Genomic DNA, 20496 nt, shown 5'->3' with positions numbered 1-20496 from the left:
TGATGTGTGACCTCCACTCACAAAGTTACATCTGTATTTTGTGCATCTCTTTGGTAGCCTTATTTCTGTGGAATCTGAGAACAGAAATTTCGGATCCCTTTGATGACTATAGGGACAAAGGAAATATCCACCGATAACAAAGAGAAAGAAGCTTTCTGAGAAACTTCTTTGTGTTCTGTGAAATCACCTCAAAGAGTTATAGCTTTCCCCTCAAGAAGCCTATCGCTAAGACAGCTCTTGTGGAATTGGCAAAGTGATATTTGGTAGCCCATAGAGGGCTTTGGTGAAAAAGGAAATATCCTCAGATGAAATCTGGAAAGAAGCTTTCTGAGAAACTGATTAGTGTTCTTTTAATTCATCTCATAGAGTTACATCTGTATTTCGTGGATCTCTTTGCTACCCTTATTTCTGTGGAATCTAGGAACAGATATTACGGATCCCTTTGAAGACTATAGGGCCAAAGGAAATATACTCCGATAACAAAGAGAAAGAAGTTTTCTGAGAAACTTCTTTGTGTTCTGTGAAATCATGTCACAGAGTTACAGCATTCCCCTCAAGAAGCCTTTCGCTAAGACAGTTCTTGTGGAATTGGCAAAGTGATATTTGGAAGCGCATAGAGCGCTAGGGTGAAAAAGGAAATATCTTCAGATGAAATCTGGAAAGAAGCTTTCTGAGAAACTGCTTAGTGTTCTCTTAATTCATCTCACAGAGTTACATCTGTATTTCATGGATCTCTTTGCTCGCCTTATTTCTGTGGAATCTAAGAACAGATATTTCGGATCCCTTTGAAGACTCTAGGGCCAAAGGAAATATCCTCCGATAACAAAGAGAAAGAAACATTGTGAGAAACTTCTTTGTGTTTCGTGAAATCATCTCACAGAGTTACAGCTTTCCCCTCAAGAAGCCTTTCGCCAAGACAATTCTTGTGGAATTGACAAAGTGATATATGGACGCAGTAGAGGGCTATGGTGAAAAAGAAAATATCTTCAGATGAAATCTGGGAAGAAGCTTTCTGAGAAACTGCTTAGTGTTCTGTTAATTCATCTCACAGTGTTACACCTGTATTTTATGGATCTCTTTGCTAGCCTTATTTCTGTGGGATCTCAGAACAGATATTTCGGATCCCTTTGAAGACTATAGGGCCAAAGGAAATATCCTCAGATGACGAAGAGAAAGAAGCTTTCTGAGAAACATCTTTGTGTTCTGTGAAATCATCTCACAGAGTTACAGCTTTCCCCTCTAGAAGCCTTTCCCTAAGACAGTTCTTGTGGAATTGGCACAGTAATATTTGGAAGGCCATAGAGGGCGATGGGGAAAAAGGAAATATCCTCAGATGAAATCTGGAAAGAAGCTTTCCGAGAAACTGGTCTGTGATGAGTAACTTCCACTCACAGAGTTACATTTGTATTTCGTGGATCTCTTTGCTAGCCTTATTTCTGTGGAACCTGAGAACAGATATTTCAGATCCCTGAGAAGAGTATAGGGCCAAAGGAAATATCCTCCGATAACAAAGACAAAGAAGCTTTCTGAGAAACTTCTTTGTGTTCTGGGAAATCATCTCACAGAATTACAGCTTTCCTCTCAAGAAGTCTTTCGATAAGACAGTTCTTGTGGAATTGGCAAAGTGATATTTGGAAGCCCATAGAGGGCTATGGTGAAAAAGGAAATATCTTCAGATGAAATCTGGAAAGAAGCTTTCTGAGAAACTGCTTAGTGTTCTCTTAATTCATCTCACAGTGTTAACCTGTATTTCATGGATCTCTTTGCTAGCCTTATTTCTGTGGAATCTGAGAACAGATATTTCCGATCCCTTTGAAGACGATACGGCCAAAGGAAATATCCTCAGATGACAAAGAGAAAGAAGCTTTCTGAGAAACTTCCTTGTGTTCTGTGAAATCATCTCACGGAGTCACGGCTTTCTCCTATAGAAATATTTCGCTAAGACAGTTCTTGTGGAATTGGCAAAGTGATATTTGGAAGCCCGTAGAGGGCTAGGGTGAAAAAGGAAATATCCTCTGATAAAATCTGGAAAGAAGCTTTATGAGAAACTGCTGTGTGATGTGTGCCTTCCACTCACAGAGTTACATCTGTATTTCGTGGATCTCTTTGCTAGCCTTATTTCTATTTAATCTGAGAACAGATATTTCGGATCCCTTTGAAGACTCTAGGGCCAAAGGAAATATCCTCCGATAACAAAGAGAAAGAAGCTTTCTGAGAAACTTCCTCGTGTTCTGTGAAATCATCTCACAGAGGTACAGCTTTCCCGTAAGGAAGCCTTTCGCTAAGACAGTTCTTGTGGAATTGGCAAAGAGATATTTGGAAGCCCTTAGAGGGCTATGGTGAAAAAGGAAATATCCACAGATGAAATCTGGAAAGAAGCTTTCTGAGAAACTGCTCTGTGATGTGTGACTTCCACTCACAGAGTTACATCTGTATTTCGTGGATCTCTTTGCTAGCCTTATTTCTGTGGAATCTGAGAACAGATATTTCGGATTCCTTTGAAGACACTATGGCCAAAGGAAATATCCTAAGATAAGAAAGAGAAAGAAGCTTTGTGAGAAACTTCTTTGTGTTCTGTGAAATCATCTCACAGAGTTACAGCATTCCCCTCAAGAATCGTTTCGCTAAGACAGTTCTTGTGGAATTGGCAAAGTGATATTTGGAAGACCATAGAGGGCTTTGGTGAAAAAGGAAATATCATCAGATGAAATCTGGAAAGAAGCTTTCTGAGAAAATGCTCTGTGATGAGTAACTTCCACTCACAGAGTTATATCTGTATTTCTTGGATGTCTTTGCTAGCCTTATTTCTGTGGAATCTGAGAACAGATATTTCGGATCCCTTGGAAGACTATAGCGCCAAAAGAAATATCCTTCGATAACAAAGAGAAAAAATCTTTCTGAGAAACTTCTTTGTCTTCCCTGAAATCACCTCACAGAGTTACAGCTTTCCTCTCAAGAAGTCTTTCGATAAGACTGTTCTTGTTGAATTGGCAAAGTGATATTTGGAAGCTCATAGAGGGCTATGGTGAAAAAGGAAATATCTTCAGATGAAATCTGGAAAGAAGCTTTCTGAGAAACTGCTTAGTGTTCTGTTAATTCACCTCACAATGTTACACCTATATTTCTTGTATCTCTTTGGTAGCCTTATTTCTGTGGAATCTGAGAACAGATATTTCGGATCTCTTTGAAGATTCTAGGGCCCAAGGAAATATCCTCCGATAACAAAGAGAAAGAAACTTTGTGAGAAACTTCTTTGTGTTCTGTGAAATCATCTCACAGAGTTATAGCTTTCCCCTCAAGATGCCTTTCGCTAAGACAGTTCTTGTGGAATTGACAAAGTGATATTTGGACGCCCGTAGAGGGCTGTGGTGAAAAAGGAAATATCCTCAGATGAAATCTGGAAAGAAGCTTTCTGAGAAACTGCTTAGTGTTCTGTTAATTCATCTCACAGATTTACATCTGTATTTCGTGGATCTCTTTGCTAGCCTTATTTCTGTGGAATCTGAGAACAGATATTTCGGATCCCTTTGAAGGTTCTAGGGCCAAAGGAAATATCCTCCGATTACAAAGTGTAAGAAGCTTTCTGAGAAACTTCTTTGCGTTCTGTGAAATCATCTCACAGAGTTACAGCTTTCCTCTCAAGAAGCCTTTCGCTAAGACAGTTCATGTGGAATTGGCAAAGTGATATTTGGAAGCTCGTAGAGAGCTATGGTGAAAAAGGAAATATCCTCAGATGAAATCTGGAAAGAAGCTTTGTGAGAAACTGCTGTGTGATGTGTGCCTTCCACTCACAGAGTTACATCTGTATTTCGTGGATCTTTTTGCTAGCCTTATTTCTGTGAAATGTGAGAACAGATATTTCGGATCCCTTTGAAGATTCTAGGGGCAAAGGAAATACCCTCCGATAACAAAGAGAAAGAAGCTTTCTGAGAAACTGCTTTGTGTTCTGTGAAATCACCTCACAGAGTTACAGCTTTCCCCTCAAGAAGCCTTTCGCTAAGACAGTTCTTGTGGAATTGGCAAAGTGATATTTGGAAGCCCCTAGAGAGCTATGGTGAAAAAGGAAATATCTTCAGATTAAATCTGGAAAGAAGCTTTCTGAGAAACTACTGTGTCATGTGTGCCTTCCTCTCACAGAGTTACATCTGTATTTCGTGGATCTCTTTGCTAGCCTTATTTCTGTGGAATCTGAGAACAGATATTTCGGATCCCTTGGAAGACTATAGGGCCAAAGGAAATATCCTCCGATAACAAAGAGAAAGAAGATTTCTGAGAAACTTCTTTGTGTTCTGTGAAATCATCTCACAGAATTACAGATTTCCCCTCAAGAAGCCGATCGCTGAGACAGCTCTTGTGGAATTGGCAAAGTGATATTTGGTAGCCCATAGAGGGCTTCGGTGAAAAAGGAAATATCCTCAGATGAAATCTGGAAAGAAGCGTTCTGAGAAACTGCTTAGTGTTCTTTTAATTCATCTCACAGAGTTACATCTGTATTTCGTGGATCGCTTTGCCAGCCTTATTTCTGTGGAATCTGAGAAGAGATATTTCGGATCCCTTTGAAGACTATAGAGCCAAAGGAAATATACTCCGATAACAAAGAGAAAGAAGTTTTCTGAAAAACTTCTTTGTGTTCTGTGAAATCATGTCACAGAGTTACAGCATTCCCCTCAAGAAGCCGTTCGCTAAGACAGTTCTTGAGGAATTGGCAAAGTGATATTTGGAAGCGCATAGAGCGCTAGGGTGAAAAAGGAAATATCTTCAGATGAAATCTGGAAAGAAGCTTTCTGAGAAACTACTTAGTGTTCTCTTAATTCATCTCACAGAGTTACATCTGTATTTCATGGATCTCTTTGCTCGCCTTATTTCTGTGGAATCTAACAACAGATATTTAGGATCCCTTTGAAGACTCTAGGGCCAAAGGAAATATCCTCCGATAACAAAGAGAAAGAAACATTGTGAGAAACTTCTTTGTGTTTGGTGAAATCATCTCACAGATTTACAGCTTTCCCCTCAAGAAGCCTTTCGCCAAGACAATTCTTGTGGAATTGACAAAGTGATATATGGACACCATAGAGGGCTATGGTGAAAAAGAAAATATCTTCAGATGAAATCTGGGAAGAAGCTTTCTGAGAAACTGCTTAGTGTTCTGTTAATTCATCTCACAGTGTTACACCTGTAATTCATGGATCTCTTTGCTAGCCTTATTTCTGTGGGATCTCAGAACAGATATTTCGGATCCCTTTGAAGACTATAGGGCCAAAGGAAATATCCTCAGATGACCAAGAGAAAGAAGCTTTCAGAGAAACATCTTTGTGTTCTGTGAAATCATCTCACAGAGTTAGAGCTTTCCCCTCTAGAAGCCTTTCCCTAAGACAGTTCTTGTGGAATTGGCACAGTAATATTTGGAAGTCCATAGAGGGCGATGGGGAAAAAGGAAATATCCTCAGATGAAATCTGGAAAGAAGCTTTCCGAGAAACTGGTCTGTGATGAGTAACTTCCACTCACAGAGTTACATTTGTATTTCGTGGATCTCTTTGCTAGCCTTATTTCTGTGGAACCTGAGAACAGATATTTCAGATCCCTGTGAAGAGTATAGGGCCAAAGGAAATATCCTCCGATAACAAAGACAAAGAAGCTTTCTGAGAAACTTCTTTGTTTTCTGGGAAATCATCTCACAGAGTTACAGCTTTCCTCTCAAGAAGTCTTTCGACAAGACAGTTCTTGTGGAATTGGCAAAGTGATATTTGGAAGCCCATAGAGGGCTATGGTGAAAAAGGAAATATCTTCAGATGAAATCTGGAAAGAAGCTTTCTGAGAAACTGCTTAGTGTTCTCTTAATTCATCTCACAGTGTTAACCTGTATTTCATGGATCTCTTTGCTAGTCTTATTTCTGTGGAATCTGAGAACAGATATTTCTGATCCCTTTGAAGACTATACGGCCAAAGGAAATATCCTCAGATGACAAAGAGAAAGAAGCTTTCTGAGAAACTTCTTTGTGTTCTGTGAAATCATCTCACTGAGTCACGGCTTTCTGCTATAGAAATATTTCGCTAAGACAGTTCTTGTGGAATTGGCAAAGTGATATTTGGAAGCCCGTAGAGGGCTAGGGTGAAAAAGGAAATATTCTCTGATAAAATCTGGAAAGAAGCTTTATGAGAAACTGCTGTGTGATGTGTGCCTTCCACTCACAGAGTTACATCTGTATTTCGTGGATCTCTTTGCTAGCCTTATTTCTGTTCAATCTGAGAACAGATATTTCGGATCCCTTTGAAGACTCTAGGGCCAAAGGAAATATCCTCCGATAACAAAGAGAAAGAAGCTTTCTGAGAAACTTCCTCGTGTTCTGTGAAATCATCTCACAGAGTTACAGCTTTCCCGTAAGGAAGCCTTTCGCTAAGACAGATCTTGTGGAATTGGCAAAGAGATATTTGGAAGCCCTTAGAGGGCTATGGTGAAAAAGGAAATATCCACAGATGAAATCTGGAAACAAGCTTTCTGAGAAACTTCTTAGTGTTCTGTTAATTCATCTCACAGAGTTACATCTGTATTTCATAGATCTCTTTGCTAGCCTTATTTCTGTGGAATCTGAGAACAGATATTTCGGATCCCTTTGAAGACTCTACGGCCAAAGGAAATATCCTCCGATCACAAAGAGAAAGAAGCTTTCTGAGAAACTTCTTTGTGTTCTGTGAAATCATCTCACAGAGTTACACCGTTCCTCTCAAGTGCCTTTCACTAAGACAGTTCTTGTGGAATTGGCAAAGTGATATTTGGAAGCCCGTAGAGGGCTATGGTGAAAAAGGAAATATCCTCAGATGAAATCTGGAAAGAAGCTTTCTGAGAAACTGCTCTGTGATGTGTGACTTCCACTCACAGAGTTACATCTGTATTTCGTGGATCTCTTTGCTAGCCTTATTTCTGTGGAATCTGAGAACAGATATTTCGGATTCCTTTGAAGACACTATGGCCAAAGGAAATATCCTCCGATAACAAAGAGAAAGAAGCTTTGTGAGAAACTTCTTTGTGTTCTGTGAAATCATCTCACAGAGTTACAGCATTCCCCTCAAGAATCGTTTCGCTAAGACAGTTCTTGTGGAATTGGCAAAGTGATATTTGGAAGCCCATAGAGGGCTTTGGTGAAAAAGGAAATATCATCAGATGAAATCTGGAAAGAAGCTTTCTGAGAAAATGCTCTGTGATGAGTAACTTCCACTCACAGAGTTATATCTGTGTTTCTTGGATGTCTTTGCTAGCCTTATTTCTGTGGAATCTGAGAACAGATATTTCGGATCCCTTGGAAGACTATAGCGCCAAAAGAAATATCCTTCGATAACAAAGAGAAAGAATCTTTCTGAGAAACTTCTTTGTGTTCCCTGAAATCACCTCACAGAGTTACAGCTTTCCTCTCAAGAAGTCTTTCGATAAGACTGTTCTTGGGGAATTGGCAAAGTGATATTTGGTAGCCCAGAGAGGGCTATGTTGAAAAAGGAAATATCTTCAGATGAAATCTGGAAAGAAGCTTTCTGAGAAACTGCTTAGTGTTCTGTTAATTCACCTCACAATGTTACACCTATATTTCTTGTATCTCTTTGGTAGCCTTATTTCTGTGGAATCTGAGAACAGATATTTCGGATCCCTTTGAAGATTCTAGGGCCCAAGGAAATATCCTCCGATAACAAAGAGAAAGAAACTTTGTGAGAAACTTCTTTGTGTTCTGTGAAATCATGTCACAGAGTTACAGCATTCCCCTCAAGAAGCCGTTCGCTAAGACAGTTCTTGAGGAATTGGCAAAGTGATATTTGGAAGCGCATAGAGCGCTAGGGTGAAAAAGGAAATATCTTCAGATGAAATCTGGAAAGAAGCTTTCTGAGAAACTGCTTAGTGTTCTGTTAATTCATCTCACAGAGTTACATCTGTATTTCGTGGATCACTTTGATAGCCTCATTTCTGTGGAATCTGAGAACATATATTTCAGATCCCTTTGAAGACTATAGGGCCAAAGGAAATATCCTCCGATAACAAAGAGAAAGAAGCTTTCTGAGAAACTTCTTTGTGTTCTGTGAAATCATCTCACAGAGTTACAGCTTTCCCCTCAATAACCATTTCGCTAAGACAGTTCTTGTTGAATTGGCAAATTGATATTTGGAAGCCCATAGAGGGCTATGGTGAAAAAGGAAATATCTTCAGATGAAATCAGGAAAGAAGCTTTCTGAGAAACTGCTTAGTGTTCTGTTAATTCATCTCACAGTGTTACACCTGTATTTCTTGGATCTCTTTGCTAGCCTTATTTCTGTGGAATATGAGAACAGATATTTCGGATCCCTTTGAAGACTCTAGGGCCAAAGTAAATATCCTCCAATAACAAAGAGAAAGAAGCTTTCTGAGAAACTTCTTTGTGTTCAGTGAAATCATCTCATAGAGTTACAGCTTTCCCCTCTAGAAGCCTTTCGCTAAGACAGCTCTTTTGGAATTTGCAAAGTGATATTTGGAAGCCCTTAGAGGGCTATGGTGAAAAAGGAAATATCCTCAGATGAAATCTGGAAAGAAGCTTTCTGAGGAACTGCTCTGTGATGTGTGAATTCCACTCACAGAGTTACGTCTGTATTTCGTGGATCTCTTTGCTAGCCTTATTTCTGTGGAATCTGAGAACAGAAATTTCGGATCCCTTGGAAGACTATAGGAACAAAGGAAATATCCTGCGATAACAAAGAGAAAGAAGTTTCTGAGAAAATTCTTTGTGTTCCGTGAAATCACCTCACATAGTTACAGCTTTCCTCTTAAGAAGTCTTTCGATAAGACAGTTCTTGTGGAATTGGCAAAGTGATATTTGGAAGCCCATAGAGGGCTATGGTGAAAAAGGAAATATCCTGAGATGAAATCTGGAAAGAAGCTATCTGAGAAAATGCACTGTGATGAGTAACTTCCACTCACAGAGTTAAATCTGTATTTCGTGGATCTCTTTGCTTGCCTCATTTCTGTGGAATCTGAGAACAGATATTTCGGATCTCTTTGAAGACTCTAGGGCCTAAGGAAATATCCTCCGATAACAAAGAGAATGAAGCTTTCTGAGAATCTTCTTTGTGTTCTGTGAAATCATCTCACAGAGTTACAGCTTCACCCTCTAGAAGCCTTTCATTAAGACAGATCTTGTGTAATTGGCAAAGTGATATTTGGAAGCCCATTGTGGGCTACGGTGAAAAAGGAAATATCCTCTGAGGAAATCTGGAAAGAAGCTCTGAGAAACTGCTCTGTGACGAGTAACTTCCACTCACAGAGTTATATCTGTATTTCGTGGATCTCTTTGCTAGTCTTATTTCTGTGGAATCTGAGAACAGATATTTCGGATCCCTTTGAAGACTATACGGCCAAAGGAAATATACTCCAATAACAAAGAGAAAGAAGCCTTCTGAGAAACTTCTTTGTGTTCTGTGAAATCATCTCACAGAGTTACAGCTTTCCCCTCTAGAAGCCTTTCACTAAGACAGTTCTTGTGAAATTGGCAAAGTGTACTTGGTAGCCCGTTGAGGACTAGGGTGAAAAAGGAAATATTCTCAGATGAAATCTGGAAAGAAGCTTTCTGAGAAACTGCTCTGTGATGTGTGACTTCCACTGACAGAGTTACATCTGTATTTCGTGGATCTCTTTGCTAGCCTTATTTCTGTGGAGTCTGAGAACAGATATTTCGGATCCCTTTGAAGACTATAGGGCCAAAGGAAATATCCACCGATAACAAAGAGAAAGAAGCTTTCTGAGAAACTTCTTTGTGTTCTGTGAAATCATCTCACAGAGTTACAGCTCTCCCCTCAAGAAGCCTTTCGCTAAGACAGTTCTTGTGGAAATGGCAAAGGGATATTTGGAAGCCCGTTGAGGGCTAGAGTGAAAAAGGAAATATCCTCAGATGAAATCTGGAAAGAAGCTTTCTGAGAAATGCTCTGTGATGTGTGACTTCCACTCACAGAGTTCCATCTTTATTTCGTGGATCTATTGCTAGCCTTATTTCTGTGGAATCTGAGAACAGATATTTCGGATCCCTTTGAAGACTCTAGGGCCAAAGGAAATATCCTCCGATAACAAAGAGAAAGAAGCTTTCTAAGAAACTTCTTTGTGTTCTGTGAAATCATCTCACAGAGTTACAGCTTTCCCCTCAAGAAGCCTTTCGCTAAGACAGTTCTTGTGGAATTGGCAAAGTGATATTTGTAAGCCCATAGAGGGCTATGGTGAAAAAGGAAATATCTTCAAATGAAATATGGAAAGAAGCTTTCTGAGAAACTGCTTACTGTTCTGTTAATTCATCTCACAGTGCTACACCTTTCTTTCGTAGACCTCTTTGCTAGCCTTATTTCTGTGGAATCTGAGAACAGATATTTCGGATCCCTTTGAAGACTATAGGGCCAAAGGAAATATCCTCCGATAACAAAGAGAAGGAAGCTTTCTGAGAAACTTCTTTATGTTCTGTGAAATCATCTCACAGAGTTACAGTTTTCCCCTCAAGAACCATTTCGCTAAGAGAGTTCATGTGGAATTGGCAAAGTGATATTTGGAAGCCCCTAGAGGGCTATGGTGAAAAAGGAAATATCTTCAGATGAAATCTGGAAAGAAGCTTACTGAGAAACTGCTTAGTGTTCTGTTAATTCATCTCACAGTGTGACACCAGTATTTCTTGGATTTCTTTGCTAGCGTTATTTCTGTGGAATCTGAGAACAGATATTTCGGATGCCTCTGAAGACTATAGGGCCAAAGGAAATATCCTCCGATAACAAAGAGAAAGAAGCTTTCTGAGAAACTTCTTCGTGTTCTGTGAAATCATCTCACAGAGTTACAGCTTTCCCCTCAAGAAGCCTTTCGCTGAGACAGTTCTTGTGGGATTCGCAAAGTGATATTTGGAAGCCCGTAGAGTTCTACGGTGAAAAAGGAAATAATATCAGATGAAATCTGGAAAGAAGCTTTCTGAGAAACTGCTCTGTGATGTCTGACTTCCACTCAGAGAGTTACATCTGTATTTCGTGGATCTCTTTGCTAACCTTTTTCTGTGGAATTTAAGAACAGATATTTCGGATCCCTTTGAAGATTCTAGGACCAAAGGAAATATCCTCCGATAACAAAGAGAAAGAAGTTTTCTGAGAAACTTCTTTGTGTTCTGTGAAATCATCTCACAGAGTTACAGCTTACCCCTCAAGATGCCTTTCGCTAAGACAGTTCTTGTGGAATTGGCAAAGTGATATTTGGAAACCCATAGAGGGCTACGGTGAAAAAGGAAATATCCTCAGATGAAAACTGGAAAGAAGCTTTCTGAGAAACTGCTTAGTGTTCTGTTAATTCATCTCACAGAGTTACATCTGTATTTCGTGGATCTCTTTGCTAGCCTTATTTCTGTGGAATCTGAGAACAGATATTTCGGATCCCTTTGAAGATTATAGGGCCAAAGGAAATATCCTCCGATAACAAAGAGAATGAAGCTTTCTGAGAAACTTCTTTGTGTTTTGTGACATCATCTCATAGAGTTACAGCTTTCCCCAGAAGAAGCCTTTCGCTAAGACAGTTCTTGTGGAATTGGCAAAGTGATATTTAGAAGCCCATAGAGGGCTATGGTGAAAAAGGAAATATCCTCAGATGAAATCTGGAAAGAAGCTTTCTGAGAAACTCCTTAGTGTTCTATTAATTCATCTCACAGTGTTACACCTGTGTTTCATGCATCTCTTTGCGAGCCTTATTTCTGTGCAATCTGAGAACAGATATTTCGGATCCCTTTGACGACTATAGGGCCAAAGGAAATATCCTCCGATAACAAGGAGAAAGAAGCTTTCTGAGAAACTTCTTTGTTTTCTGCGAAATCATCTCACAGAGTTACAGCTTTCTCCTCAAGAAGCCTTTCGCTGAGACAGTTCTTTTGGAATTGGCAAAGTGATATGTGGAAGCCCTTAGAGGCCTATGGTGAAAAAGGAAATATCCTCAGATGAAATCTGGAAAGAAGCTTTCTGAGAAACTGCTCTGTGATGTGTGACTTCCACTCACAGCGTTACATCTGTATTTCTTGGATCTCTTTGCTAGCCTTATTTCTGTGGAATCTGAGAACAGATATTTCGGATCCCTTTGAAGACTATAGGGCCAAAGGAAATATCCTCCGATAACAAAGAGAAAGAAGATTTCTGAGAAACTTCTGTGTGTCTGTGAAATCATCTCACAGAGTTACAGCTTTCCCCTCAAGAAGCCTATCGCTAGACAGTTCTTGTGGAATAGTCAAAGTTATATTTGTAAGCCCCTAGAGGGCTATGGTGAAAAAGGAAATATCCTCAAATGAAATCTGGAAAGAAGCTTTCTGAGAAACTGCTCTGTGATGTGTGATTTCCACTCACAGAGTTACATGTGTATTTCGTGAATCTCTTTGCTAGCCTTATTTCTGTGGAATTTGAGAACAGATATTTCGGATCCCTTTGAAGACTATAGGGCCAAAGGAAATATACTATGATAAAAAAGAGAAAGAAGCTTTCTGAGAAACTTCTTTGTGTTCTGTGAAATCATCTCACAGAGTTACAGCTTCCCCCTCAAGAAGCCTTTCGCTAAGACACTTCTTGTGGAATTGGCAAAGTGGTATTTGGAAGCCCTTAGAGGGCTGTTGTGAAAAAGGAAACATCCTCAGATGAAATCTGGAAAGAAGCTTTCTGAGAAAATGCTTAGTGTTCTGTTAATTCATCTCACAGAGTTACATCTGTATTTCATGGATCTCTTTGCTAGCCTTATTTCTGTGGAATCTGAGAACAGATATTTCGGATCCCTTTGAAGACTCTAGGGCCAAAGGAAATATCCACTGATAACAATGAGAAAGAATCTTTCTGAGAAACTTCTTTGTGTTCTGTGAAATCATCTCACAGAGTTACAGCTTTCCCCTCAAGAAGCCTTTCGCTAAGACAGTTTTTGTGGAATTGGCAATGTGATATTTGGAAGCCCGTAGAGGGCTACGGTGAAAAAGGAAATATCCTCAGACGAAATCTGGGAAGAAGCTTTCTGAGAAACTGCTGTGTGATGTGTGCCTTAAACTCACTGATTTACATCTGCATTTCGTGGATCTCTTTGCTTGCCTTATTTCTGTGGAATCTGAGAACAGAAATTTCGGATCCCTTGGAAGACTATAGGGACAAAGGAAATATCCTCCGATAACAAAGAGAAAGAAGCTTTCTGAGAAACTTCTTTGTGTTCTCTGAAATCATCTCACAGAGTTACAGCTTTCCCCTCAAGAACCATTTCGCTAAGACAGTTCTTGTGGAATTGGCAAAGTGATATTTGGAAGCCCAGAGAGGGCTATGGTGAAAAAGGAAATATCTTCAGATGGAATCTGGAAAGAAGCTTTCTGAGAAACTGCTTAGTGTTCTGTTAATTCATCTCACAGTGTTACACCAGTATTTCTTGGATTTCTTTGCTAGCCTTATTTCTGTGGAATCTCAGAACAGATATTTCGGATCCCTTTGAAGACTATATGGCCAAAGGAAATATCCTCCGATAACAAAGAGAAAGAAGCTTTCTGAGAAACTTGTTTGTGTTCTGTGAAATCATCTCACAGAGTTACAGCTTTCCCCTCTAGAAGCCATTCGCTAAAACAGTTCTTTTGGAATTGGCAAAGTGATATTTGGAAGCCCATAGAGGGCTATGGTGAAAAAGGAAATATCCTGAGATGAAATCTGGAAAGAAGCTTTCTGAGAAAATGCTCTGTGATGGGTAACTTCCACTCACAGAGTTATATCTGTATTTCGTGGATCTCTTTGCTAGCCTTATTTCTGTGGAATCTGAGAACAGATATTTCGGATCCCTTGGAAGACTATAGGGCCCAAAGAAATATCCTTCGATAACAAAGAGAAAGAAGCTTTCTGAGAAACTTCTTTGTGTTCTGTGAAATCATCTCACAGTGTTACCGTTTTCCTCTCAAGAAGTCTTTCGATAAGACAGTTCTTGTGGAATTGGCAAAGTGATATTTGGTAGCACATAGAGTGCTATGGTGAAAAAGGAAATATCCTCAGATGAAATCTGGAAAGAAGCTTTCTGAGAAACTGCTCTGGGATGTGTGACTTCCACTCACAGAGTTACATCTGTATTTCGTGGATCACTTTGATAGCCTTATTTCTGTGGAATCTGAGAACAGATATTTCGGATCCCTTTGAAAACTATAGAGCCAAAGGAAATATCCTCCGATAACAAAGAGAAAGAAGCTTTCTGAGAAAGTTCTTTGTGTTCTGTGAAATCATCTCACAGATTTACAGCTTTCCCCTCAAGAAACATTTCGCTAAGACAGTTCTTGTTGAATTGGCAAAGTGATATTTGGAAGCACACAGAGGGCAAAGGTGAAAATGGAAATATCCTTAGATGAAATCTGGAAAGAAGCTTTTGAGGAACTGCTCTGTGATGTGTGACTTCCACTCACAGAGTTATATCTGTATTTCGTGGATCTCTTTGCTAGACTTATTTCTGTGGAATCTGAGAACAGATATTTCGGATCCCTTTGAAGACTATAGGGCCAAAGGAAATATCCTCCGATAACAAAGAGAAAGAAGCTTTCTGAGAAACTTCTTTGTGTTCTGTGAAATCATCTCACAGAGTTACAACTTACTCCTCAAGAAGCCTTTCGCTAAGACAGTTCTTATGTAATTGGCAAAGTGATATTTGGAAGCCCATGGAGGGCGATGGTGAAAAAGGAAATATCCTCAGATGAAATCTGCAAAGAATCTTTCTGAGAAACTGCTTAGTGTTCTGTTAATTCATCTCACAGAGTTACATCTGTATTTCCTGGATCTCTTTGCTAGCCTTATTTCTGTGGAATCTGAGAACAGATATTTCGGATCCCTTTGAAGACTGTAGGGCCAAAGGAAATATCCTCCGATAACAAAGAGAAAGAAGCTTTCTGATAAACTTCTTTGTGTTCTGTGAAATCATCTCACAGATTTACAGCTTTCCCCTCAAGAAGACTTTCGCTAAGACAGTTCTTGTGGAATTGGCAAAGTGATATTTGGAAGCACATAGAGGGCTATGGTGAAAAAGGAAATATCCTCAGATGAAATCTGGAAAGAAGCTTTCTGAGAAACTGCTCTGTGATGTGTGACTTCCACTCACAGAGTTACATCTGTATTTCGTGGATCTCTTTGCTAGCCTTATTTCTGTGGAATTTGAGAACAGATATTTCGGATCCCTTTGAAGACCATAGGGCCAAAGGAAATATACTATGATAAAAAAGAGAAAGAAGCTTTCTGAGAAACTTCTTTGTGTTCTGTGAAATCATCTCACAGAGTTACAGCTTCCCCCTCAAGAAGCCTTTCGCTAAGACAGTTCTTGTGGAATTGGCAAAGTGGTATTTGGAAGCCCTTAGAGGGCTGTTGTGAAAAAGGAAACATCCTCAGATGAAATCTGGAAAGAAGCTTTCTGAGAAACTGCTTAGTGTTCTGTTAATTCATCTCAAAGAGTTACATCTGTATTTCGTGGATGTCTTTGCTAGCCTTTTTCTGTGGAATCTGAGAAGAGATATTTCGGATCCCTTTGAAGATTCTAGGACCAAAGGAAATATCCTCCGATAACAAAGAGAAAGAAGTTTTCTGAGAAACTTCTTTGTGTTCTGTGAAATCATCTCACAGAGTTACAGCCTTCCCCTCAAGAAGCCTTTCGCTAAGACAGTTCTTGTGGAATTGGCAAAGTGATATTTGGAAACCCATAGAGGGCTACGGTGAAAAAGGAAATATCCTCAGATGAAAACTGGAAAGAAGCTTTCTGAGAAACTGCTTAGTGTTCTGTTAATTCATCTCACAGAGTTACATCTGTATTTCGTGGATCTCTTTGCTAGCCTTATTTCTGTGGAATCTGAGAACAGATATTTTGGATCCCTTTGAAGGTTATAGGGCCAAAGGAAATATCCTCCGATATCGAAGAGAAAGAAGCTTTCTGAGAAACTTCTTTGTGTTCTGTGAAATCATCTCACAGAGTTACAGCATTCCCCTCAAGAAGCCTTTCGCTAAGACAGTTCTTGTGGAATTGGCAAAGTGATATTTGGAAACCCATAGAGGGCTACGGTGAAAAAGGAAATATCCTCAGATGAAAACTGGAAAGAAGCTTTCTGAGAAACTGCTTAGTGTTCTGTTAATTCATCTCACAGAGTTACATCTGTATTTCGTGGATCTCTTTGCTAGCCTTATTTCTGTGGAATCTGAGAACAGATATTTTGGATCCCTTTGAAGATTATAGGGCCAAAGGAAATATCCTCCGATATCGAAGAGAAAGAAGCTTTCTGAGAAACTTCTTTGTGTTCTGTGAAATCATCTCACAGAGTTACAGCATTCCCCTCAAGAAGCCTTTCGCTAAGACAGTTCTTGTGGAATTGGCAAAGTGATATTTGGTAGCCCATAGACGGCTATGTTGAAAAAAGAAATATCCTCAGATGAAATGTGGAAAGAAGCTTTCTGAGAAACTGCTTAGTGTTCTGGTAATTCATCTCACAGAGTTACATCTGTATTTCTTGAATCTCTTTGCTAGCCTCATTTCTGTGGAATCTGAGAACAGATATTTCGGACCCCTTTGAAGACTCTAGGGCCTAAGGAAATATCCTCCGATAACAAAGAGAATGAAGCTTTCTGAGAAACTTCTTTGTGTTTTGTGACATCATCTCATAGAGTTACAGCTTTCCCCAGAAGAAGCCTTTCGCTAAGACAGTTCTTGTGGAATTGGCAAAGTGATATTTAGAAGCCCATAGAGGGCTATGGTGAAAAAGGAAATATCCTCAGATGAAATCTGGAAAGAAGCTTTATGAGAAACTCCTTAGTGTTCTATTAATTCATCTCACAGTGTTACACCTGTGTTTCATGCATCTCTTTACGAGCCTTATTTCTGTGCAATCTGAGAACAGATATTTCGGATCCCTTTGACGACTATAGGGCCAAAGGAAATATCCTCCGATAACAAGGAGAAAGAAGCTTTCTGAGAAACTTCTTTGTTTTCTGCGAAATCATCTCACAGAGTTACAGCTTTCTCCTCAAGAAGCCTTTCGCTGAGACAGTTCTTTTGGAATTGGCAAAGTGATATGTGGAAGCTCTTAGAGGCCTATGGTGAAAAAGGAAATATCCTCAGATGAAATCCGGAAAGAAGCTTTCTGAGAAACTACTTAGTGTTCTGTTAATCCATCTCACAGAGTTACAACTGTATTTCGTGGATCTCTTTGCTAGCCATATTTCTGTGGAATCTGAGAACAGATATTTCGGATCCCTTTGAGGACTCTAGGGCCAATGGAAATATCCTCCGAAAACGAAGAGAAAGAAGCTTTCTGAGAAACTTCTTTGTGTTCTGTGAAATCATCCTACAGAGTTACAGCTTTCCCCTGAAGAAGCCTTTCGCTAAGACAGTTCTTGTGGAATTGGAAAAGTGATATTTGGAAGCCCGTAGAGGGCTACGGTAAAAAAGGAAATATCCTCAGATGAAATCTGGAAAGAAGCTTTCTGAGAAACTGCTCTGTGATGTGTGACTTCCACTCACAGCGTTACATCTGTATTTCTTGGATCTCTTTGCTAGCCTTATTTCTGTGGAATCTGAGAACAGATATTTCGGATCCCTTTGAAGACTATAGGGCCAAAGGAAATATCCTCCGATAACAAAGAGAAAGAAGATTTCTGAGAAACTTCTGTGTGTCTGTGAAATCATCTCACAGAGTTACAGCTTTCCCCTCAAGAAGCCTATCGCTAGACAGTTCTTGTGGAATAGTCAAAGTAATATTTGGAAGCCCCTAGAGGGCTATGGTGAAAAAGGAAATATCCTCAAATGAAATCTGGAAAGAAGCTTTCTGAGAAACTGCTCTGTGATGTGTGACTTCCACTCACAGAGTTACATCTGTATTTCGTGGATCTCTTTGCTAGCCTTATTTCTGTGGAATTTGAGAACAGATATTTCGGATCCCTTTGAAGACTATAGGGCCAAAGGAAATATACTATGATAAAAAAGAGAAAGAAGCTTTCTGAGAAACTTCTTTGTGTTCTGTGAAATCATCTCACAGAGTTACAGCTTCCCCCTCAAGAAGCCTTTCGCTAAGACACTTCTTGTGGAATTGGCAAAGTGGTATTTGGAAGCCCTTAGAGGGCTGTTGTGAAAAAGGAAACATCCTCAGATGAAATCTGGAAAGAAGCTTTCTGAGAAACTGCTTAGTGTTCTGTTAATTCATCTCACAGAGTTACATCTGTATTTCATGGATCTCTTTGCTAGCCTTATTTCTGTGGAATCTGAGAACAGATATTTCGGATCCTTTTGAAGACTCTAGGGCCAAAGGAAATATCCACTGATAACAAAGAGAAAGAATCTTTCTGAGAAACTTGTTTGTGTTCTGTGAAATCATCTCACAGAGTTACACCTTTCCCCTCAAGAAGCCTTTCGCTAAGACAGTTTTTGTGGAATTGGCAAAGTGATATTTGGAAGCCCGTAGAGGGCTACGGTGAAAAAGGAAATATCCTCAGATGAAATCTGGGAAGAAGCTTTCTGAGAAACTGCTGTGTGATGTGTGCCTTCCACTCACTGAGTTACATCTGCATTTCGTGGATCTCTTTCCTAGCCTTATTTCTGTGGAATCTGAGAACAGAAATTTCGGTTCCCTTGGAAGACTATAGGGACAAAGGAAATATCCTCCGATAACAAAGAGAAAGAAGCTTTCTGAGAAACTTCTTTGTGTTCTGTGAAATCATCTCACAGAGTTACAGCTTTCCCCTCAATAAGCCTTTCGCTAAGACAGTTCTTGTGGAATTGGCAAAGTGATATTTGGAAGCCCCTAGAGGGCTATGGTGAAAAAGGAAATATCCTCAGATGAAATCTGGAAAGAAGCTTTATGAGAAACTGCTGAGTGTTCTGTTAATTCATCTCACAGAGCTACATCTGTCTTTCGTGGATCTCTTTGCTAGCCTTATTTCTGTGGAATCTGAGAACAGATATTTCGGATCCCTTTGAAGACTATAGGGCCAAAGGAAATATCCTCCGATAACAAAGAGAAAGAAGCTTTCTGAGAACCTTCTTTGTGTTCTCTGAAATCATCTCACAGAGATACAGCTTTCCCCTCAAGAAGGCTTTCGCTAAGACTGTTCTTGTGGAATTGGCAAAGTGATATTTGGAAGCCCATAGAGGGCCATGGTGAAAAAGGAAGTATCCTCAGATGAACTCTGGAAAGAAGCTTTCTGAGAAACTGCTTAGTGTTCTGTTAATTCATCTCACTGAGTTGTATCTGTCTTTCGTGGATCTCTTTGCTACCCTTATTTCTGTGGAATCTGAGAACAGATATTTCGGATCCCTTTGAAGACTATAGGGCCAAAGGAAATATCCTCCGATAACAAAGAGAAAGAAGCTTTCTGAGAAACTTCTTTGTGTTCTGTGAAATCATCTCACAGAGTTACAGCTTTCCACTCAAGAAGCCTTTCGCTAAGACAGTTCTTGTGGAATTGGCAAAGTGATATTTGGAAGCCCATAGAGGGCTATGGTGAAAAAGGAAATATCCTCAGATGAAATCTGGATAGAAGCTTTCTGAGAAACTGCTCTGTGATGTGTGACTTTCACTCACAGAGTTACATCTGTATTTCGTGTATCTCTTTGCTAGCCTTATTTCTGTGCAATCGGAGAACAGATATTTCTGATCCCTTTGAAGACTATAGGGCCAAAAGAAATATCCTCCGATAACAAAGAGAAAGAAGCTTTCAGAGAATCTTCTTAGTGTTCTCTGAAATCATCTCACAGAGATACAGCTTTCCCCTCAAGAAGCCTTTCGCTAAGACAGTTCTTGTGGAATTGGCAAAGTGATATTTGGAAGCCCATAGAGGGCCATGCTGGAAAAGGAAATATCCTCAGATGAAATCTGGAAAGAAGCTTTCGGAGAAACTTCTTAGTGTTCTGTTAATTCATCTCAGAGAGTTACATCTGTATTTCGTGATCTCTTTGCTAGCCTTATTTCTGTGGAATCTGAAAACAGATATTTCGGATCCCTTTGAAGACTATAGGGCCAAAGGAAATATCCTCCGATAACAAAGAGAAAGAAGCTTTCTGAGAATCTTCTTTGTGTTCTGTGAAATCATCTAACAGAGTTACAGCTTTCCCCTCAAGAAGCCTTTCGCTAAGACAGTTCTTGTGGAATTGGCAAAGTGATATTTGGAAGCCCTAGAGGGCTAAGGTGAAAAAGGAAACATCCTCAGATGAAACTGGGAAGAAGCTTTCCGAGAAACTGCTCCGTGATGTGTGACTTGCACTCACTGAGTTACATCTGTATTTCGTTGGTCTCTTTGCTAGCCTTATTTCTGTGAAATATCAGAACAGATATTTCGGATCCCTTTGAAGACTATATGGCCAAAGGAAATATCCTCCAATAACAAAGAAAAAGAAGCTTTCTGAGAAACATCTTTGTGTTCTGTGAAATCATCTCACAGAGTTTCATCTTTCCCCTCAAGAAGCCTTTCGCTAAGACAGTTCTTGTGGAATTGGCAAAGTAATATTTGGAAGCTCATAGAGGTCT

The sequence above is a fragment of the Macaca mulatta genome, chromosome 19 (assembly GCF_049350105.2).
Source record: "Macaca mulatta isolate MMU2019108-1 chromosome 19, T2T-MMU8v2.0, whole genome shotgun sequence".
NCBI lineage: Eukaryota > Metazoa > Chordata > Mammalia > Primates > Cercopithecidae > Macaca > Macaca mulatta.
This window is presented reverse-complemented; position numbering follows the sequence as displayed.